Below are 24185 nucleotides of genomic sequence, written 5' to 3' on the forward strand. Positions count from 1 at the left end.
CCACTCCCAGTTTAGCCACTGTAGTCTTGTGTGTGAGGACCAGTTATTTCCCCTTGCTGGGCCTCAGTTTCCCCATTTGTGAAGTGGGGGTACATTTTTTGGTGAGAATTAGATGAGTCAGGCTCTCATAAAAGTGCCTGGCACAAATGAGGGCTCCATAGCTATCATTTACGGCTACAATGATGGGCTGCCGGCCCACCGCAGTGTGATTTCCCATGGACTCTGGAGGACGGGGCAGGGTGGGGATTACTGTGTGGTTGCGGGGAGAGCTGCAGGACTGTCAGCCATTTCACTAGCTCACAAACAGGGAGGAAGCCTGTGTCCTCAGGTCTATCCAGTACCCCCTGGGAAGCAGTTCTGGCCTCATGTGTGCTCTTTGGGGGCTCCCCTTATGCCCTTCCTTGGCCAGAAGTCCTAGGGCTGAGTTAAGAAAAGCCAAGATCTTTCTGCTGCCCCACACCTACCTGCTGCCCTTGGCCTGCTCCCTTAGAGAGTAAGAGAGTTAAGAGAATAAGGCAGGGGGCAAACCCAGTTTTGCCTGGAGGTAAATTCGTTCCCTTGAATGCCTCATTTTTTGAGTGCCTACTATGCACTCCCATTTGGCCAGGTGCTGGGGACCCCAGACAGTGAAAGACAGAGGTTCAGTCTCCTCCTGGCCTCAGGCTCCTTCTCATTCTCTGGCCTAACCCTCTCCTCTCCATGTATGTGTCAAACACCCTCTTGCCCCAGGGCCTTCACCTCTCTCTTCCCTTAGCTTGGAACCCTCCTCCTCTCAGATACACACACAAGCCTCTTTCCCTGGCTTCTTTCAAATTCATGCTCCAATGTCATCTCCTCAGGAAAGCATTCTCTGATCTCACTGTTTAAATCAACCCAACATTCTGTATACTTTTTCTCTGCCCTTTGGTCTTCGCTGAGCTTATCGCTACTTGACATTATCTTATGTATTTGTGTAATTTTTTTTTTTGCCTGTCTTTCCCAGACTTGCATATATATGAGGTGTTCTTAAACTTTTTGTGTTCCACGACCCCATTGGCAATCTGGTGAAGCCTATGAGTCTCTTTTCAGAACAAAGTGTTATAAATGCATAAGATACAGTGCAGCGTATTTACAAAGTAAACCAAGTATATTGAAATATGGTTATTAAAATACTAAAAGGCAGTTTACAGAATGGGAGAAGATATTTGCAGATGACATATCAGATAAAGGGTTAGTATCCAAAATAGAAAAAGAACTTATCAAACTCAACACCCAAAAAACCACATAATCCAGTGAAGAAATGGGCAAAAGACAGGAAGACACTTTTCCAAAAAAGATATCCAGATGGCTAACAGACACATGAAAAGATGCTCAACATCACTCATCATCAGGGAAATACAAATCAAAACCACAATGAGATACCACCTCACACTTGTCAGGATGGCTAAAATTAACAACTCAGGAAACAAAAGATGTTGGTGAGGATGCAAAGAAAGGGGAACACTTTTGTGTTGTTGGTGGGAATGCAAAGTGGGGCATCCACTCTGGAGAACAGCATGAAAGTTCCTCAAAAAATTAAAAATAGAGCTGCCCTAGGTCCAATCAATTGCATTCCCAGATATTTATCCAAAGGATACAAAAATGCTGATTCAAAGGGGCACATGCACCCCAATGTTTATAGCAGCATTGTCAACAACAGCCAAAGTATGGAAAGAGCCCAAATGCCCATCAACTGATGAATGGATAAAGAAGAAGTGGTATATATATATATATATATATATATATATATATATATATATATATTTGTGTGTGTGTATATATATGTGTATATATATACATTGTGTGTGTGTGTGTGTATATATATATATATATATATATATATGATGGAATATTACTCCATGATCAAAAAGAATGAAATCTTGCTATTTGCAACAATGTAGATGGAACTAGAGTGTATTATGCTAAGTGAAATAAGTCAGTCTGAGAAAGAAAAATACAATATGATTTCACTCATATGTGGAATTTAAGAAACAAAACAGATGAACAGAGGGAAAGGGAAGGAAAAATAAGATAAAAACAGAGAGGGAGGCAAACCACAAGAGATTTACATACAGAGAACAAACTGAGGGTTGCTGGAGGGAAATCGGTGGGGGGATGGGCTAAATGGGTGATGGGCATTAAGGAGGGCACTTGTTGGGATGAGCACTGGGTGTTATATGTAAGCGATGAATCACTGGGTTCTACTCCTGAAACCATTATTATATTATATGTTAACTAACTTGGATTTAAAAGCAGGAAAGAGTATCCAATGGAAAAAAGACAGTCTCTTTAGCAAATGGTGCTGGGAGAACTGGACAGCAACATGCAGAAGAATGAAACTAGACCACTTTCTTACACCATACACAAAAAATAAACTCAAAATGGATGAAAGACCTAAATGTGAGACAGAAAACCATCAAACCCTAGAGAAGAAAGCAGGCAACAACCTCTTTGACCTCAGTCGCAGCAATTTCTTGCTCAACACATCTCCAAAGGCAAGGGAATTAAAAGCAAAAATGAACTATTGGTACCTCATCAAGATTAAAACTTCTGCACTGCAAAGGAAACAATCAACAAAACTAAAAGGCAACAGACAGAATGGGAAAAGATATTTGCAAATGACATATCAGATAAAGGGCTAGTATCCAAAATCTATAAAGAACTTACCAAACTCAACACCCAAGAAACAAATAATCCCGTGAAGAAATGGGCAGAAGACATGAATAGACACTTTTCCAAAGAAGACATCCAGATGGCCAACAGACACATGAAAAGATGCTCAAAGTCACTCATCATCAGGGAAATACAAATCAAAGCCACAATGAGATACCACCTCACACCAGTCAGAGTGGCTAAAACTAACAACTCAGGAAATAACAGATGTTGGCGAGAATGCGGAAAAAAGGAACCCTCTTGCACTGTTGGTGGGAATGCAAACTGGTGCAGCCGCTCTGGAAAACAGTATGGAGTTTCCTCAAAAAATTAAAAATAGAACTACCCTATGACCCAGCAATTGCACTACTCGGTATTTATCCAAAGGATACAGTAGTGTTGATTCATAGGGACACATGTACCTCAACGTTCACAGCGCTTTCAATAATAGTCAAATTATAGAAAGAGCCCACATTTCCATCAATGGATGAATGGATAAAGAAGATGTGGTTTATATATACAATGGAATACTACTTGGCAATGAGAAAGAATGAAATCCTGCCATTTGCAACAACATGGGTGGAACTGGAGGGTATTATGCTAAGTGAAATAAGTCAGTCAGAGAAAGACAGATATCATGTGTTTTCACTCATATGTGGGACTTGAGAAACCTAACAGAAGACCATGGGGGAAGGGAAGGGGAAAAAAAGTTACAGAGAGGGAGGGAGGCAAACCATAAGAGACTCTTAATACAGAGAACAATCTGACGGTTGATGGGGATGTGGGGGAGGAGGAAAATGGGTGATGGGCATTGAGGAGGGCCCTTGTTGGGATGAGCACTGGGTGTTGTATGTAAGCGATGAACCATGGGAATCTACTCCCAAAACCAAGAGCGCACTGTATACACTGTATGTTAGCCAATTTGATAGTAAAATAAATAAATAAATAAATAAATAAATAAATAAATAAATAAGTTTTTGAAAAGGCAAAAAAAAAATACCAAAGAACCCTCAAATTTATGATATAGGAATATATATGCTTCTTTAATAACACATAAAATAACAGTATCTAACATGGTCTGCCAACTCCTTAATTTTGTAGTAATACTATTTCTAATAAATATTCCTGGATATCTGCAATAACTGTAATGTGATATTAAAATATTTCTATTGGTGACAAAGCCACAGGTACTATTAATAAGAGTATGGTCTGTTGCCTACATTCATGATTGAAGGAAATGCTAAATATTAGTTACTTTAGTGAAAATAAAGATGCATTTTTTCCCCTCATCTGAGTTCACAGATTCACTGAGTTCTTAAACTCTGGTTAAGCTCTTTAGACCACAGATACTGGTTTCTCCTACTAGCTCTAAAAACCATGCTGGGCATATTACAGCTACTCGATAAACATTCTTAGCAGCAAAAAATAAAAAGCCCATGTTACAATCTCATAGTTAAAAGGTTAAAGTTTGTTCCCTAGTCTTTAATAATAAAATGATAGCAACAACTAGAATTCAATTATTTTTGCTATGTGTCAGACACTGTTTTATGAACATTTAATTTTTCCCATTTAATTCTTCCAACAACTCTGAGACATGTACTATTTTGTTTGTTTGTTTGTTTAAGTAATCTCTGCACTCCATGTGGGGCTCAAACACACGACTCTGAGATCAAGAGTCGCATGCTCTACTGACTGAGCCAGCCAGGTACCCCAAAGTATGTGCTGTTAATACTCCTTTTCTGTGGTATGGAAACTGAGCCAAATAGAGTTTAAATAGTCTGTTCAAGGCCACACAGCTGGTGTTAGACCTCTGATCTGCCTGTGTCCAGAGTAAGTTTCAGCGATTGAGATAGTTTCCTCTGGTGTCTCAACCCTGGGGACTTTGTCTTTGGCCTCAGTTCCAAAGGTCCAGCCTTGATCCCCTCCCTTGGATAAGCCTCTCTTCAGACCAGCTCTCTTCCATCCTTGTCTTCTCAGAGGGGCTGGGGTGCTATCTTCAGAATCTCAGCTACCCCTGGCTTCATACAACCACCTCAAAACTAATGACCACTAGGTCGGTATCTCCAGGACTGATTTCTACCCTCCAAATCTCCATGTCCACCTGCCCACTGGACACCTCCCCTTGATGTCCTTCATGCCCATCTATGTCAATATAAGGTTCATCTGTGTGAGGACTTTCCTGACCCTTCCCAGATAGATCTGCCAGACTTACCACCACCCCAGTAATACCGTGTTACCCAATTCATTACATGCCTACTTCTCCTTACCGTTCTGACAGCTCCCTGGGGACAGGGACTATTTCTACTTTGTCTGTAAATCCCTAAGACTTAGAGCAATGCCTGACACAGCAGGTGCACTATGGATGCTTACTGAATGGGTAAACTCATGAATGAATAAATAAGTGAATGATTTATACTCATGAACATACTTAACACTTTGACTACTGTGTTTATTATTATTCACATACAACCAAGAGTCTGGTACTATTACATGACTCAAGATAAATGGATTCTGACAATTGCAGGAAAGGATAGAGTTCCTCTTTATCTCGAAGCTTGAAGTCAGTCTTAGCAGTAAAAATACACAGAACTAGATCACAACAGGGTATGATAGCTATTTGTTTCAGTTCCTCAAATCAATTCAAACCCCGTTAATACTTAATTTAATTCCCTGACTTTTTTTTCCCCCCCTAGAACATTAACAGATATGTTATTAAGCTGTGGGGTCATCTATAATTGGTCGTCTCTCCGTGAATTAAATTTTAAAAAGGAAAAGTAAGATCAAAGAATAATCAGATTTCCTATTTATGTAGGGCAAACAAGTTAAATTCTATTTACTTTCTAAAAATAGATTATTTTCTTAAGAATCAAACATTTATTTTTATCTCAAGCAATTTCAATACATCTTATGTAGAGTTAACAAATAAATTCCAGGTAACAGTATTACATATTTAATAAATGTAGCCTGTATTGAATGATGTTTGAGTGCAAAGCATCGAGCAAGTTCTGGAGACAAAAAAATATGGACTGAACACAATCTCTTCCTAAAAAAGAATCTGTGAACAATAGAAGGGTGTGAGCCTTGAGGGAAGGGCTGAGCAGACATGACCAAGGAATGTGTACTTCAAAATACCAAATGGAAGCTTTGAGGCATTCTGAAGTCTGGTCTAGCAATATGGTTAATGGTGGAGGGGACTGTTGAGTCTGAAAATAAAGGAGTATATGGGATAAAAACCTACTTTAAACTATCCCTTATTCATTCTGCACAGTGATGGGCACCTAGAGTGAGTTCTCCTTACCAGTTGCCACAATCAATATTGTGTTGAGAACTCTTGCACATGTTGTCCTTTGTGACATCTCTGGCATATGTATCCAGGATTGCTAGGTCACCAAAATGGCTCTTTCTGTCCTGATAGCACATAAGCCATTGTATAAACCATTTAGCAATGTCTGAAGACATTCTGGTTATCATGACTGAACAGGTGCTACTGGCATCTAGTGGGTAGAGGCCAAGGATGCTTCTAAACATCCTACAATGTATAAGACAGTTCCCATGACAAAGAGTTATCTGGCCCAGAATGTCAATATGGTGATGTTGAGAAACCCAGGCATCTTAATCTGTGGTTGATATTCCTTTTCAATGATCCATCGATGGAACTGAGTGAGTCCATGAACCTCCTGAAGATGTATGCCAAATTTTATGTGTGTGTTTATGAGGTATGGAGTTGATGCATTCCATTTCCTCCCATTCATGTCCACTCAGAACCTCAGAATGTGATCTTTGGGAATAGGGTCTTTGCAGATGTGATTTAAGGATCTTGCGATAAAATCATATTGGATTTAGGATGGGCCTAAATCCAATGACTGGTGTCCTTAGAAGAAGAGGAGAGGAAACACAGAGGCACACAGAAGAAGCCATAAGAAGATGGAGGGAGGTAGACTGCATAAATGCTGTCACAGGACAGGGAATGCCAGGAACCACCCAAAGCTGGAAGGGGGGTGGTAAGATTCTCCCCTAAAGCCCCTGGAGGGAGTATAGCCCTGTCAGCCCCTTGATTTCAGACTTCCGGCCTCCAGAACTGTAAGAGAATAAATTTCTGTTGTTTTAAGCCACGATGTCTGTGGGAATTTGTTACCGTGGCCCTAGGAAACTGACACAAGGTACGTGCATTTTTATTAGGCAAAGGGTTTATTTTTTGGCTGCCCAGCATTTTCTTCTTCTCTTTTGGTAATAACACCCTAATTGCTCTCCTACTTGCTCAGTCTGAGTGGTTGAGAGTGGGGTTGACCCCACTTCTAGTCATGTGATTCAGACCGAACCAGTCAACCAAGTGGTAGTTCAGGATTGGGCATGTGACCCTAGTCATGTCCTGCAACTTTCCATAGCATCCTTTCAACTAAAGTTGTCTTGCTGATATAGAAGGCTGCCTTTGCTGGTGGCTGTCTCTGCTACCATTTAGAGAAAGGCTGATGAGAATAAAGTCAACACAAAGGACAACACAGCCAAGAAAATGAGGATATTCTGATGACTTCATTAGAGACCCTGGATCTCTCTATCCTTAAGGATTCATTTCTTGAACTTTTCTGTCATGTAACTACTGAGTTTCCCACATTTTCTTTTTGCTTGTTTGTTTAAACCAGGTTAAGTCTGGCATCTGTCAAATGAAGCTATCTGAAAAGGTTCTGACAAATAGAATTTCTAGTTTTCATTGAAAGTGCAATAGAGTGTCCCCCAAAACGTTTAGGAGCCTCTAATCTGTTTTTATTACTGTTAGAAAGGTTTGTAGTTCTGTGCTTAAAAGGACCACCATATGGTCATAATAGTAACAGAACATTCTCAAACCCAGGAATAGGGCCTCTTTGGTTTATTGAATTTAGAGTTTTAAAAAGTTTCTAGGATCAAGGAATTTTATTTTACTTTATTTTATTATTTTTTTAAGTTTATTTATTTATTTTGAGAGACAGAGAGAGAAAGAGAGAGAGAGAGAGAGAGAGAGAACAAGATGGGGAAGGGCAGAGAGAGAGGGAGAGAGAAAATCCCAAGCAATCTCTGCACTGACAGTGAAGAGCCTGATGTGGGGTGTGAACCCACGAATCATGAGATCATGACTTGAGCCGAAGTAGGACACTTAACTGACTAAGCCACACAGAAGCCCCAGAATCAAGGAATTTTAGAACTGAAAAATGATATCAGAGATTATCCTGATTTTTTTTTACAGATAAAAGCAGGGAGGAAGAATATATTATACATTGACAAGCCAGATCATTAGAAATATAATTTATCTCAATTGTCCTTTAAACAAGCATTTATCATTGCACATCACAAATAAAATCTATTTAGAAAAATATTTCTACTTAGGATTTCTTTGGAACACATATATAAAGAAAGATGAGTGTATAAATGATGCAATCATATATTCAAATGAGAAGTGAGGAGAAATATGAAAAACCCACGTTTTGGTCAACATTCCCTGTTTGAGATGCCTGTCTGAATTCTCCTTGGGTTGTGGTTCCTCCAGTGCACTCAAAAACTCCTCAGTAAACAAAGTCAACCCTTCTCCATTGTTTGCTCTTCCTGTCTTCCCTGATCACATCTCTCTGAAGAGGTGTCCTGCAAACATCCACTGGAGAAAAGTGAAAATGATGATGTTTGGATCTCTATCATAGCTGTGCCTGGAACCAGGCATGCAGATTTGGTGATCACACCTCCAAGTTGATCCACTTGTTCTTGGTGGCTTGGGTGGTGCTTCATTTTCTTCCCCTCCCTTCACACACCTATGTGAGGTCATGGTATAAGTTCCTCATGTTGTGTTCCAGGCATTGGCATGATGGAGGGACCTCCCTGACCCCCCCCCCCCTTGACCCCATCAGCATTGTGGGGCAGAAGTAGCAACATCTTTCTCATCTTTCAGAATGAGGAAATAAGATGTATTGGCTGAATACATTCATCCCCCAGCCTTCCTTAACATGGGGATGTTTTAACTATTTTTTTGAGAGTGGGAGAGATGGGGGGAGGGGAGGGAGGGAGGGAGAGAGAGAGAGAGAGACAGAGAGACAGAGAGAGAGAGAGAATCCCAAGCAGGCTCCATGCTCAGTGCAGAGCCTGACACAGGGCTCAATCCTATGACGGCGGATCACTACCGGAACCAAAATCGAGAGTTGGACACTTAACCCACTGAGTCACCCAGGCACCCCAACACAGGGATTTCTGATGCTCTCTTGAGTAGATCTTGAAGAAGACACTGGGGTAACACTGAAGCAACCCTTCTTCTTTTCCACATTCTTCTGAAGAATGACCTCTAGGTTTTGAGCAAGCTGCTGTGTGGTTGTGTCCTCATGCAGGGCAGGCCTGAGGGAAGGAATGGCAGTATGACTAGGCCTTCATCTCAAGAGCTGAGTTAATCTCCACAGCCCCTTTAGGAACTCAGGGGGGTTTCTGAGATGGACCTAAAATGGCAGCCAAGCTAAATAAGCCCCACAAGTTCATGAATTTCAGGCATGTGTGAAGGAGTCTCAAGACAATATCAACCGTTGAAGAATAAAGACAAATCTTATGGAGGAGCTTACTTGCACCATATGCTCTGGCTCTCCTATTGTTATGTGTAGACATAGAATCAAAGGTCCTGAGGTAGGAATACCACCCAACCTCCTCGTCTTTACACAAAGAACCTAAGATAGAAGAGGTAAAGAGAATCCTCCAATGTGACAAAATGAAATGCAGAAGTGGGTCCAAGGCAGGAATTCCGACTGTGGAGGTTTTAAAATGTGGCCCCCAAACTCACTGATCCTCTTCCTATTGAAAAGGAGTCTATGCCCCCTCTTCTTGAATCTGGGTGCTATGATTGCCTCATTAATAGGATGTGGCAGAAGTGATGCTACAGCAGCTTCCCAGGGCAGGACTTTAAGGAACTGGCAGCTTCTACCTTTTGCCTCTTGGAACACATAGTCTTAGAATCCAGCCACCATGCTGTAAGGAAGCCCAAGCAGCCCCATGGGGAGGCCAGTGTGGAAAGGAATCAAGGTTCCTGGCTCCCAGCCCCAGCTGAGCTCCCAGCCAACAGCCAGTACCAATTCACCTGGAAACAGATCCTTCAGCCCCACCCCAGCCCAAATCAGTGTTACAGAGATGGACCCTCCCTGCGAAGCTTTGCTCAAATTGCAGATTGGTGGCATAAATAAATGTTTTTACACATTTAGTGGTATTAAGCCACTAAGGTTTAGGCTATTATTGCTGTTACAGAGCAATACGTGAGTAGACTATTTCTTGTCCAATACACTCCCTATTACACCATCAACCAACGTCTTTTTGAGAATGGCAGTTGGAGCCAGTGGGGAAAGTGCTACATCAGTGGTTCTCAAACCTAATCAGTTATTATGCAGATTTAGGAAACTTGTCAAAATGTCAGTCACCTGACTGTTGCAGGAGATTCGGTATGGGACTGAGTACCTGCATTTTTAACACATGCCCCAGTTGTCCAAGAATACTGTATAGTCATCAGTTAATTAGATTATGATTATTCTCATGAAAGAGCATGTTTGCTGGCTAAGATGCTTTGGGACAATACAGCTGTCCTTCTGATCTACCTTCTCTCCCACCTTCATCATTTCTCCGCTTAACAAAGACCAGTATGTGACACTGTATACAGAGGGACAGAATATTACTTTAATCCACTTAATCGTATGAGGATCTGGAATTCTTCATTTCATTCAAATTCTGCGTGTTCAGAGCTACCAGCCCACAACTCTGCCCTGTGTCTCCCAGTGGCCTGTCACTTCCTGGTGGGAAGAGCAAATGCCCTCAAATCGGACAGAGCTGTAGCCTCAAAACCTGGGCCTCTCATTATGTGTGTGACATTCAGCCAATTACTTTCCTTTCAAGGTCTCGGTTTGCTCATCTGAAAAATGGCAATGAGTCATGTTGCCAAACTCACAGGAGTTTGGCAACTAAATGATTCTTAGCACACCTCCTGGCACTTTATGTGCTCAACAAATATTCTGTTATGGCTTGAACACCAAAAGGTATGGAGGAGGGGACACTATCATTCAGAGCCTAAACTTATACCTGGAGACAGGGAAGTGGGCAAAATCAGGGGTAACCTCAGCCTGATGTAAACCAGGATCAGACCACTGGGGCATGTTTTAAAAACATAGGTTCCCAAGCACCAGACTCACAAATCCTGATTTAGGAGATGTGCACAGGCCCTAGAATCTGTGCAAATAATTCTGAGGAGCTGTCAGATTAGGGATCCAATAGAACACTCAATGTTCATTGTTCCTGAATATGCCGAATACCTTACACATTAAAATAATTTGAAATATATTGTTCTGTTCCAGCAGACTTTTGTGCATTTTATGCACCCCTCCCCCCTGTGAGAATGGGGTTACCAAGTTACTACATGCCCTCAAATCAGACAGATCTGGCCTCAAAACCTGCGGGCCTCTCATTAGGTGTGTGACCATCAGCCAATTACTTTAATCCACTTAAACATATGAGGAGCTAGATATCCAAAGGATACAAAGATGCTGATTTGAAGGGGTACGTGCACCCTGATGTTTATAGCTGCATTATCAACAATAGTCAAATTGTGGAAAGGGCCCAAATGTCCATCGACGGATGACTGTCCATGCTATATATATGGCATATACATATGGTATATATATATGCATATATATATATATATGCCACATCTTCTTTATCCATATATATATATACACACACACTATATATATATATATATATATATATATATATATATATACACACAATGGAATATATATATATATATATATATATATATACACACACAATGGAATATTACTCAGTGATCAAAAAGAATGAAATCTTGCCATTTGCCACAACGTGGATAGAACTAGAGTGTATTATGCTAAGCAAAATAAATCAGTCAGAGAAAGACAAATATCATATGGTTTCACTCATATGTGGAATTTAAGAAACACAACAGATGAACAGAGGGGAAGGGAAGGAAAAGTAAGATAAAAACGGAGAGGAGGGCAAACCATAAGAGACTCTTAAATGTAGAGAACAAACTCAGGGTTGCTGGATGGGGAGGCGGGAGGAGGGATGGGCTAAATGGGTGATGGGCATTAAGGAGGGCACTTGTGATGAGCACTGGGTATTGTATGTTAGTGGTGAATCACCAAATTCTACTCCTGAAACCATTATTACACTATATGTTAGCTAACTTGGATTTAAATAATAATTTTAAAAAATCCTTGAATGACACAAGCATGTTTTAATCTTCCTGGACTTCAGCACGTCCAGGGCACAGCCTCAGGGTGAGGGATGTCCCCGGCATCTCTGCTTCCCTAACTTCCCGAAGCTTCACATTAGCTACTACCACACCTGACCCAGCTCTCCACCCACAGGATGGAAGTAGATGTCACTCCTGGAGATTTTAATTAATCGTCTTTCTATTTTTTTTTTTTTTTCCTTTTGGGTCAGACTCTTAAGTGTCTATCATGCTGATAGCGCTCTAGGGAGTCTTTTGTTCTGAATAGGTGAAAAATTGTACCCACAAAAAGAGTTCCCCATCCGATCAATTCTCTCTAACAACTTTATTGATTAGCTGCAGGAACATTTTTCATTTATTAATTATGAAGATGTTTCAGAGATTTCTTAAAGTTAACTATTGTAATTTTTTTTTAAAAAAATACTGAGTTAACCCTGACTGACTTGCCTCAAACTGCTTACCAGGGCACAGAGTCCTAAAGTGGGTATTTAGGGCCCTGGCAAAAGAAGCTATTAAAGTACCCAAGAGCATAGGCAGTGGTCAGAATCTTCATTTGGGGCTGATTAATTGATTACTTGGAAAAAAAAAACAAAAAACATGGCTTGTCTTTTTCAATAATGTGTTAGCATCAAAATATCATCCCATTATGATGTCCAGGCTGGTGATGGTTAATTAATTAATGGCCGCCAGTTAAAAACAATGTTCGACCCAGGTAAATCTTTCATTTATTAAAATCAATTTTGATAATGGCTTTGCAAAGGGATTCAGGGGCGGAATCAGGAGACTTGACGGGCTCCTTCTTCCCTCCCTCTTCCTTCCCTTCCTTTCCCTCCTTCTCTTCCCCCCCACCCCATTCCTCTTTCTCTTCTTTTCCCCCTTCCCCCTCTGTAGTTCAGTTTACCACTAACTGGTCTGGGGCAGGTGTCTGTCAGAGCCCCTTCCATGAGCAGTGCAGCAGCTCCCTGGGCTGTGGGTACTCTGGAGGTTGCAGGCTGGGTTCCTTCTCCTCATGGGTTATTTAGCAGAAAGTCATCTGACAGCACACATTCCTTGCCAGCTTGATTCCCGAGGCTTCCTGAGGAGGAAGGCTGGGCTGCTCAGAAGTGAGGGAACCTATCTCAGGAAACCAGATCCTTGCTCCCCAGTACTCATTGGCATCCCAGCCCCTCCCCTCACCACACCCACGCTAGACGAGGTTCCAGGCAAGTAACCCTAATCCTGGATGTGAGAAGGAAGGCATCCAGTTAGCCAACTTCATTCTACAAACGTGAGTAGACAGGGCTAGAAGAACCAGATACTGCACTGAGCACAAACACAAGTTTGGGCCTATCCTGGCCCTCAGGGGATTGCAGACTAGGATGCAGCCTGAGACCATCTTAGAGTTTCAGCAGAATTGAAGAACATCCAGGAGCAAGGCTGGTGGGTAAGATCAAAGATGAGAGGAGACGCCCACCTCACCTAAAATACATCACTGGAAAAATGGGTTTGATCCCAAGGTAAACGATTATAAAAGAGGGTGTTTCTCATGAGGAAAAGGAAAAGGTAAAAATGAATTGGATTATTGAATGTGAATGATCTGGGTGAAAAGGCAAAGGAAAGGGATAATTAAAATAAAAGGCAAAAACCTTGCTGGCTGCCCAGGGACTTCAAGGCAGCAACTGTGGTGTTGGGGAGTCTTGAGAAAAAGCGGGATGACCACTGTGGGGTGGTGAGGGTGGAGGGTTGGGCGAGAAGGAACCTGGGTTCCCACAGAGCTGAGTAGAAGAGCAGAAGCTCTAAACCATGTGTTTGGCATAAGAAGATAGTGAGGAAGGGCAGGATCCAGATTCGAGAAGGGTGGTGAGTGATTACAGGCATGGGGTCCACCTGGGTTCTTGAGCAAGAACCAGCCTTGCCAGAGATGGGAACTGCTGAGCAGTAGAGGGAAGGCACAGGAACACTGGAAACAGGTTGATGTCTGCAGATAAACCGTATGCGCCTAAAAGAACTTACAAATATGACCTTAGTACTACTTTTCTATTGTTAAGAAATTAAGGAAAATAGGTACTGGTGAAAGTCCTCATTTTCAAATAAAAAGAAAGAGTAGACTCTAGAAACCTTAAACTTGAGGGCTCCCTGACATTCAAGTATAGCTTTTCTGATAAAATTCCAGAATAGATTATTAAAAGGAAGATTGGGAGCTTTTAGAAATGAATCCAGAGGTTCTTCAGAGTTAACATGGATTTGTGAGTAACAGAAAACTAACCACATTTCCTTTTTAATAGGGTTATAGATTTGTGTATGACAAGTAGGACATAATCAGGGCTCATCTTGATTCTACCAAAGCAACCCAACTAATCCTGACTAATATTCTTTTTTTTCCCTAAGTTTATTTATTCATTCTGAGAGAAGGAGGGAGAGAGAGAAAGAGAGCGAGAGCGAGCGAGAGCGAGAGAGAGAGAGAGAGAACCAGTGGGGGAGGGGCAGAGAGAGAGGGGGACAGAGGATCCAAAGTGGGCTCTGTGCTGACAGCAGACAGCCTTATGCAGGGCTCGTGAACCAGGAGATCATGCATTGAGCCAAAGTCGGATGCTTAACCGACTGAGTCACCCAGGTGCCCTAATCTTGCCTAATATTCTGATGGGCAAGTCTGCAAATTCTGGGTTGAATTTGTGCAGTTAGTTTGAATCACTATCAATAAGGATTCTTACAGAAAAGATCTGGATTATTGACTCGAAGGAGGAATTTAGTTTAGAATTCTGTTCCTAACCCCTTCTGGTTCAACATTTTTCTAAAGGAAGTGACTGAAGGAGCAAAAGACATGCTTCTGAGATTTACAAACGTGACCCTCATCTGGGAGGGGCATAGTTTACATAGGTAAAGAACAAGTCAATATTCAAAGTTATTCTGTTAGGTTGGAATATGGACATAAACCAAGAGCATCACAGGAATAAACAGAGTCTGAGTTTGGGTTAAAAAAATCAATAGCAAAGGCACAGCATTAGGAAGTATGACCAGGCAGCAGTTGACATGAGAGAAAGGTTGGAGGTTTATCTGACCGTGAAATCAGGATGAAACACCAGCATAATGTGACTGCTAAGCAAGCTGATGTGCTCTTAGGCTCTGCCTTAGGGGGTACCCCCTGGAAGCAGAACCCAAGATAAGGATTCCAGTACAACTAATTAATTTGGGAGGTGACCCCATGACACCTCCTCCTGTAGGGAGGGGATGGGGGAAGTCAGACAGGGAAAGAGCCAATAAAGGGTGAATATGAAGCCAGCAGCCCTGCAGGTGACAGGAGCTTGAGGCTGCTGTGGAACCCCAAGAAGCCGGGAGAACATGAATCTCAGGGTGACCCCCACTGAGGGGTGAGAGAGCGGTGGTATCTATACTCCTGTCGCCCTGTCATTCATTGAAGGCTCCCCTGGGTACTGTGCATTCCTTGGCACTTCTGACTGGGCATAGTCCAAATGGGTTTTGGCAGCCAGAGAAAGCCCTCAGGCTAACACATGCAGGTGCGGGCACTTGTAAGTCAGGCTGGCATGTGATAAAATGATAAGGCTCAAGGGGGTATGAACTGGGCAGCAGTTACCAGTATATAACAAACAGTCTTGCTGGTCCACCATTATCTGGTATGGCGTGTTTAATTTGGGGTGCTACATTAAAGAGGAACCCTGAAAATCAGTGTTTCTTAGAGTAGGGGCCCAGGAGAATAAGGAGTTTCAATTTAAGGACCTTGTCATCTAAGGACTGAGGGAACTAAGGACTCCCACTTTGGACTTCGGGTGGAGGGTATATGCTTGACATCTCATCTTCATTGTCTAATAGACAAACATCTTCAACTTAACAAGTCCAAGTGGGAATTCAATTCCCCTCCAAACTAGAACACTATGTTTGAAATAATTTTGCAGAAATACAGAAAGTATACTTCCCACTAAAAAAAAAAAACACCCAAAAAACCCAAAAAACCAAACAACCAAACAAACAAACAAAACCCAGTGGTGACACTTTTGTTCTAGAGAAAAAAGAGGGAAAGGGAACTGAATAAATATAGAAGATCAAAAACCAAGTGCCAAAACACTTTGTGTGTGTGTGTGTGTGTGTGTGTGTGTGTGTAAATTATCTTAAAGATACACTGAATTTTGATATTGAAGCAATTGGTTGAAAGAATAACAAAACTTGAACAAATTCTTAATCTAAGACTATAAAAGAACAAGGGGATCCATTTAAAAGAGTAAATAAATTGGGGCGCCTGGGTGGCTCAGTCGGTTGAGCGTCCGACTTCAGCTCAGATCACGATCTCGCGGTCCGTGAGTTCAAGCCCCGCGTCGGGCTCTGGGCTGGTGGCTCAGAGCCTGGAGCCTGCTTCCGATTCTGTGTCTCCCTCTCTCTCTGCCCCTCCCCCGTTCATGCTCTGTCTCTCTCTGTCTCAAAAATAAACATTAAAAAATAAATAAATAAATAAGTAAATAAAAACACCACCCTGGAGGAAGACACAGAAGATCATTTACCACCATGGGAGAATATGCTGGTATCCCCACTTTTTGAAAGTTCATGTTACGCCACTTTACTTTTAGGAAAGACCTACAGGACTACCTGTTTTCACTGCCCAAATGAAATCCAATGAGGATTCTCGCTTCTATAAAAAAAGGCAAAGAGCGAAAGTAGCGTTCAGCGTTTGTGTGCAGTGAGCCGGTTTTGAGGCAGCGCCCCGGGAACCACACTCAGCATCTTGGCAGCAAGCTGCCGGAGCTTTGAACTGTGTCTGTGAGCATCTGGGCTTTATCTCGATGTATTTTGTGCATCTGTTAGCAAGATGTGTCCGGAGGTATCAGAAAAGCCTAAGAGAGGTTATTTTTGGGGTCTGGGAACACTCAAAAATGTTTCTGTATAAATTAATGGTGATTACTTCTTTGCTTCACACTATTTGGCTTATGAAAGGTTTCATAGGAAAGCTCTACCTCTGGATAGTAGGGGTATAACCTGTGTGGTGTGAAAAAATATCCCCCCACACAGATATTTACATACATCATATAGATATAGGTGTGTTTAACTATTGATTCTTCACTCATGCATGTATACACATACAGCAAATCACAGCTGGGTATGACCATGGGGGTTTTGATATTAATACCAATTCCTCCTCATTGGTGAAAACAAACTATGACATACCCACTAACAGAATATTAAACCAGGGAAGTCTCTATGTATTGATATGGAATAACCTTCAAGATACACTTTTCCCCCAAAAAGCAGAGTCTCCCCCTTGCCATGTACCCCGGCCCTGTGTTTTATGGGGGTTTCAATGCTAAGGGGATCCTCATCTTCCTTTCATTGCTCCTGGATCCTGGTCAGGCTACTTACTAGCCACGTGGCCTTGAAAAGTAATCCTTTACCTTCTCGGGATTCTAGTTTCCCTAAAATGCTTTTGTCACAGCCATTGTCTTGGAAGGACAAGTGGGAACAGGAATGAGCTTTCAGGATTTAGAATTTTATTTTCTTCTGAGTTGGCCTGGGAAAGAGAGAAGGAAAAACTGTTCCTAACGCTGCTGTAGAAAGCAACATTTATTCTTCTTTTCACTTCATACTTCTCTAGGCTTGGGACAAAATACTTACAATCCCTGTTTTCCCTGAGGACGTCATCAGGGATACAGTGACCTGGACCAGTAGTCATGGACATGTACAGATTGGAACAGAGAAACAAAGAAAGCACCCACATCCCAGATACATGGGTTTGCACAGTTCAGGTCAGAAGCTGTGGCAAGAGTGCTCTGGGAATCCCAAGTCAGAGTCAAGCAGGGAAGCTGTCAGTTCTCATCTGGGCTATTCTGAGACCTCCCGTGACAGTAAGGATTCCACAGCAAATTAAATAAGCAGAAAGACACAGTGTGAAGAGCAGACACTGGAAACATCTCCCCCAAATCAGGAAGAGCTGGTTGGATGGAAAAGGACATGCCGATGTCTAGCATTCACAGAAACAAATTCAAGGAGTCTGTTTACTTAGAACTTAGGACAATTTGTTCCTGTACAAACCTAAGAAATCAAAGTTAATGCTTAAGGCAAAATGGAATAGTCAGAGTTGGCCGTGAGGATGTAAAGATTTTCACAAGAATTGCATTGGTTAATCCCCTGCCACCAGCACTTTCTAAAGAATGAGGTGGACACAGGATAGGACGACTTGGTTCTGTTTTCCTGCCAAGTGGCTCCTGGCAAGGGCTGGCATTCTCAGCAGCTCAGAACTCTGGGCTTCAGGGGATGGTGGAGGGAGAGTAACAATACCTCGCATCTGGTCAAGTCTCCACTGATTATAAGGTATTTTCATATCAGTTATCTTAGCAGACCTCAACACCACAAAGAGAAATGTATCATGAGGAAGGTGGGGCTCTGCAAGATGAGGGGCAGCTGGCTTCACGTGGTTACAGATGGTGGCCTGGTACGTCAGCTTTTTCAGTGTTCTGGAAATCTGCCACATCATGCCATCTCTGTAAGCCACCCTCCTCTCCTCAAATCTCTCAGCCCTGATTGATCCCGATGTGGGAACTGCCAGCCCTGAAGTGCCATTCTTTCAGCAAATGTATCTTGGGAAGTCCCATATCGAGATGAAAATGCCTCTATAAGTATTATCACATTGATGACATTATCTGCCAAGGGGGATGACCTTATCTAATAGGACCCTTAGGAGATGGAAGACAAGACACATATGTTTTGAAATAAGGCTTGGGGGAGTATAAGACATCTGGACACAGTACTGTTAAGTAGAGACAGGGAATCTGAGCAAAGGGCCCAGAGAAATCTCTGGACAGCCAGAGAGCATTTTGAGGGCATGGAGTGGCCCAGAGAAAATAACTCTGGCCCCAAGATAAATGTCACTTATATTTCAGTTTTTTATCTAGAAATGATCCAGATCATCTGACTTGTGCTAGGGGTTCAGTTTCAAGATGGCAGACCAGCTAAAAGAGGTGAAGAGTGGGTTCAGTTGAAGTAGACCAAAGAGAACCTAGATGTGCAGAGATGGCTGCTGGGGAGGTCAGTTAGCACTGGAAAGCACGCTCAAGAACTTTAAATCTAGACAGGGACCATAATCCCAGGATCTGGGGATCAAGCCCATGCAGAGAGGGAAAACTTTTCAGCCTACTGTGATGCAGAAGCCTCAGTCTCAGAGACCGAGATGGGGGTGCACACTGGGAAGGTGAGGGTGAGTGGACTAGCCAGACCCACTGAGATGTCCCTGGACACAGTGAGAGACCCAGGTCATAAATGAGCAGAGGCTTGGGCTCTGTTACCCAGGGTACGAGGGATTGGAAGCCTGGCTCAGACATGATGGGAAATTGGAGTTAAGAAGCACAGTGTATCTTAACCTATAATTTCACTCCAGTGAATTTTATTCTACAGATATCCTCATACTTGTGGAAAATGACATACATACAAGAATATGTGGCATTGTTAGTAAGAGCCAAAGGTTTGAAACAACATAACTGTTCATCAGTAGAGAAGAGCCCAAATGTCCATCGATGGATGAATGGATAAAGAAGATGTGGTATATACATATACAATGGAGTATTACTCAGCCATCAAAGAGAATGAAATCTTGCCATTTGCAACAACGTGGATGGAACTAGAGTATATTAAGTGAAATAAGTCAGAGAAAGGCAGATATCATGTGATTTCACTCATATATGGAATTTAAGAAACAAAACAGATGGACAGAGGGGAAGGGAAGGAAAAATAAAATAAGATAAAAACAGAGAGGGAGGCAAACCATAAGAGACTCTTAAATACAGAGAACAGGAGCACCTGGGTGGCTCAGTCGGTTAAGTGTCCAACTTTGGCTGGGGTCATGATCTCACAGTTTGAGAAGCTGAGCCCACTTCAAATCCTCTGTCTCCTTCTCTCTCTGGTCCCTCCCTCACTTGTGCTCTCTCTCTCTCTCTCTCAAAAATAAACAAAAATTTATTAAAAATTAAAACCAGAGAACAACCTGAGGGTTGCTGGAGGGGAGGTGGTTGGGGGGATGGGCAAAATGGGTGACGGGCCGTAAGCAAGGCACTTGTTGGGATGAGCACTGGGTGTTATATGTAAGTGATGAATCACTAGATTTTACTCCTGAAACCAATACTACATTATATGTTAACTAACTTGAATTTAAACTAACTAAATAAATAAGTGAAATTAATTTAACTTTAATAGTATATCTTATTTAATCCAGGATAACCAAAACGTTCTAATTCTAATAGGAAATCTATATAAAATATTTTTTTTAAATAAACTATGGACTACTTACACAAAGGAGAAATGAGCTGTGAAACTCCCTATGCACAAATCTGGAATGATATTCAAGACACATTTTCCTCAAAATAAGTAGAGCAGGGGCGCCTGGGTGGCGCAGTCAGTTAAGCGTCTGACTTCGGCCAGGTCACGATCTCGCGGTCCGTGAGTTCGAGCCCCGCGTCGGGCTCTGGGCTGATGGCTCGGAGCCTGGAGCCTGTTTCCGATTCTGTGTCTCCCTCTCTCTCTGCCCCTCCCCCGTTCATGCTCTGTCTCTCTCTGTCCCAAAAATAAATAAAAACATTGAAAAAAAATTAAAAAAAAAATAAGTAGAGCAAAATAGTATGTAGAGCAAACTACCATTTGTATTTCTTTTTGTAAAACATGTCTGGGGTCCCTCTGGGCACGAGACCTCGGTGATAAAGCAGGAAGGAAATATTTCTCAGTATATCCTTGCGTGACTTTGGAGATTTGTACTGTGTGTATGTACGACCTATTAAAAAAAATACAGGCGGGGCGGCTGGGTGGCGCAGTCGGTTAAGCGTGCGACTTCAGCCAGGTCACGATCTCGCGGTCCGTGAGTTCGAGCCCCACGTCAGGCTCTGGGCTGATGGCTCGGAGCCTGGAGCCTGTTTCCGATTCTGTGTCTCCCTCTCTCTCTGCCCCTCCCCTGTTCATGCTCTGTCTCTCTCTGTCCCAAAAATAAATAAAAAACGTTGAAAAAAAATTAAAAAAAAAATACAGGCTTGCAAGGAAGAGATGACAGGCGATAGGAACTCAGACCCAGAGAAACGAGTTCAGGCAGATGAGCTCAGGCAGAGGCAGGAGGGCCAGGCAGGGGCCCAATTTGGGCCAATGTGTTTGCTGCTGTGCGTCCCTAGTCCAGGTCAGGAGCCAGTCACAGAGTGTGCGGTGGGGCAGTAAGACCCAGCAAGGGGACACCTGATAGAGTGAGGAGGGAGGAAGGGCAGGTGACCAAGCAGGTCCCCAAGTGATCGGCTGCCACGGAGGACCCTTAGTTCCAGAAGGGAATTTAAGGTGAGTCAGTCTGGTGGTTCCAAAATGTTGGTGTGTGATTTGGCTGTGTCAGAACCAATTCAGATTTGTGGCCCCATCCCAGATCCCCTCCCCCACCCCCCACCCCCGAGCCTGAAAGTCTCTGGAGTGGAGTAAGGCATGCGTCCCTGCAGATTCTGATGTTCAGAGTGGTGGGGAACCAGTGACCTGGAGCACCTGTGTCTCTCATAGCTGAATGGGGTTTCCAAGAGCAATAATGCCAGTGCGGGCCATCCTGTAACCCCTAGATCAGGCAGGAGGAAGCAGGTTGGGGAAGCACCTATAAGCCATGTAGTTCAGTGCACGGCACAAAGAACACAGGCTTGGGGTCACACAGACTGGGCTTGAATCCCAGGTCGGCCACTTAATAGCTGTGTCTTTGGAGATGACTTAATATTGTTATGTTCCAATCTCATCTCTTTCGGGGCTTTAATAGAGCCTACCCCACAGGCTTAAAATTTATATAAGATTTTACATAGGGGCACCTGGGTGGCTCAGGCGGTTAAGTGTCCGACTTCAGCTCAGGTCGTGATCTCACAGTTTGTGAGTTCAAGTCCCGCATCGGGCTCTGTGCTGACAGCTCGGAGCCTGGAGCCTGCTTCGGATTCTGGGTCTCCCTTTCTCTCTCTCTGCCCCTCCCCTACTCTCTCTCTTTCTCTCTCTCTCAAAAATAAATAAGCATTAAAAAAAATTTTTTTAAAGATTTTACATTAACACATATATTGTCCAGCTATTCTTAATGTGGTTCTTTTGTTGTCACTGCAAGTTCACGGGGAGGTGAGGACCTTGCTGAGAGACAAAGGACTGTCGTCACAGGAAGAGTCAGAAACCACCTTGCTGGCTTCAGCAGCATCACTGAAGTTCACGTCAAACCCTCAGAGGAGCTTGCAGCAAAAAGTGGGCCCGCTATGGCAACTGTTTTCTGCAAGGATCATAATCCCATGACTTCCCAGGTTGCTTACATCTCTGTCCTGGTGAACATTTAGCGCTTAATCACCCTCGAAATATACCATTTTATGCTCGTGGTGGGATTGTCTTAGGGCTGATGCAATGAGCCACACTGGAGCGGAAAAATAGGCTGCCTCCGGATCCCCAGAGGGCTGAGAGCACTTGGCACTTTTTGTCACATTTAACCAGACTCCTGAACACATCGCTGTTCTGGGATTCCGGAATGGATGCTGGAGGTATTCATTTGGTCTCGCTTCCCCTGGCCTACGTAGCTCCATTAATGACTACAGAGCACATTCCTGGCATATTTAATTTTTCATTATGCCTGGCCGGCACAGACCCTAAAGTACAGAGAACTTGAAGTCTGCAGGCCTTTGAGAAGTTCCTCTTGGCCCTTCTTTCTCAGCTGGGACCAGATTCTGCCCAAAGGCCAGGCCCCGAGCACAGATTTTTCTCAGGTTTGGAAATTTCAGGAGAGGTTTTATGCAGAGTGAGGTGGTTGGGTTACAGTCCTGGTCCAGTCATGATCTCACAGTTCCAAGGGTTCATGCCCCATGTCGGGCTCTGTGCTGGCAGTGGGGAACCTGCTTGGGATTTTCTGTCCCTCTCCCTCCCTCTCTGCTCCTCTCCTGCTCGTGCTGTGTCTCTCTCTCTCTCAAAATAAATAAGTAAACTTAAAAAAATTCTTATTCCTATTTTTGCCGTGGCCGAGGAGGGTGGAACAGTGAGGGAGGAGCTCCCTCAATCTGACACTAACAGGTGCATCAGAACCCTTGGTCATAGTCCTCCTCGGGGCTGCTTCATTTCACTTCGTTTATTTTCTCCAGCATGTGGACTTCAGGACTCTCAAGCTTCTATCCGTGAAGTGAGGGGGTGAGGAAAAAAAGGTGACGAGGTGAAGAATTCACCCCTGAAAGAAGTCCTTCCACAGAGCAGGAAGGATGGCCATGCAAACAGAAGCCGAGCAAGTCCTTGGGGCTCGTGGCCCACCACATCTTCATGAAGAGAAGGAAACTGAGGCCTTAGGGCAGAAGGGGATTCTGTGTCCAATCGGGGACCAGAACCCAGATGTCTGAATGCAACTAGTTTGGTAACGTCAGGAAGAAAACCCCAGGCGGGAGAAAGGGAATAGAGACTAAGGAGTTACAGCTAAATCTGTCAGCAAGCTTGTCCCTAGGATTTTTTTCAAAAGTAATTTCTAAAATATCATTACATAAGTGTCTTACTTCCTATTGCTGTGTAACAAATTAACACAAAGCTAAGCAGCTTAAAATAACAAACAATTATGACCTAGCAGTTTTTGTGGGTCAGGAATTCTGGCACAGTTTAGCCGGATGCCTCTGGCTAAGGTGTCTCAGAAGGGAGCAGTCACGAATCAGCCAGGACCACGATCTCATCCAAAGGCCTGAGTCAGAGAGGACCCACTTCTTTTTTTTTTTCTTAAGTTTATTTATTTATTTTGAGAGAGACAGAGACAGTGCAAGTTGGGGAGGGGGCAGAGAGAGAAGGAGACAGAGAATCCCAAGCAGGCTCTGCACCAGCAGCGAGGAGGAGCCCGACGTGGGGCTAGAAACCGTCAGATCATGACCGGAGACGAAACCAAGAGTCGGATGTTTAACCGTCTGAGCCACCCAGCTGCCCCAGGGAGGACCCACTTCTAAGCTCACTCGTGTGGATCTTTGCCAGATTCAGTTCCTTGTGGGCTATTGGACAGAGGGCTTTTGTTCCTTGCTGGCTGTGGCCAGAGGCCCCCACAGTTCCCTGCCACCAGAACCTCTTCAAAGGGTAGCTCATAGCACGACTGCTGGCTTCTCTCAAAGCAAGCGAGACAATATCCGCAACAAAAGCCTGAGTCTTCTTATATCCTAATTTCAGAAGCGACATCCCATCATCTCCAGGACCCTCTATTCTCTAGAAGCCACACACAAGGGGACAGGGCATGAATACTAGGAGATGAGTATCACTGGCCATCACAGAAAAACGCAAGAGATAGCAAGGATTGGCAAGGATGTGGAGA

The 24185-nt window shown here is 43.2% G+C and overlaps 1 long non-coding RNA gene across 1 annotated transcript in view; it reads right to left on the reverse strand.

Moving 5' to 3' along the window:
• Nucleotides 1-24185, reverse strand: part of LOC111557339 — a 243063-nt gene that overhangs the window by 22390 nt on the left and 196488 nt on the right. The window lies entirely within an intron of this gene.

This window comes from Felis catus, chromosome D3, assembly GCF_018350175.1.
Source record: "Felis catus isolate Fca126 chromosome D3, F.catus_Fca126_mat1.0, whole genome shotgun sequence".
NCBI classification, from domain to species: Eukaryota; Metazoa; Chordata; class Mammalia; order Carnivora; family Felidae; genus Felis; species Felis catus.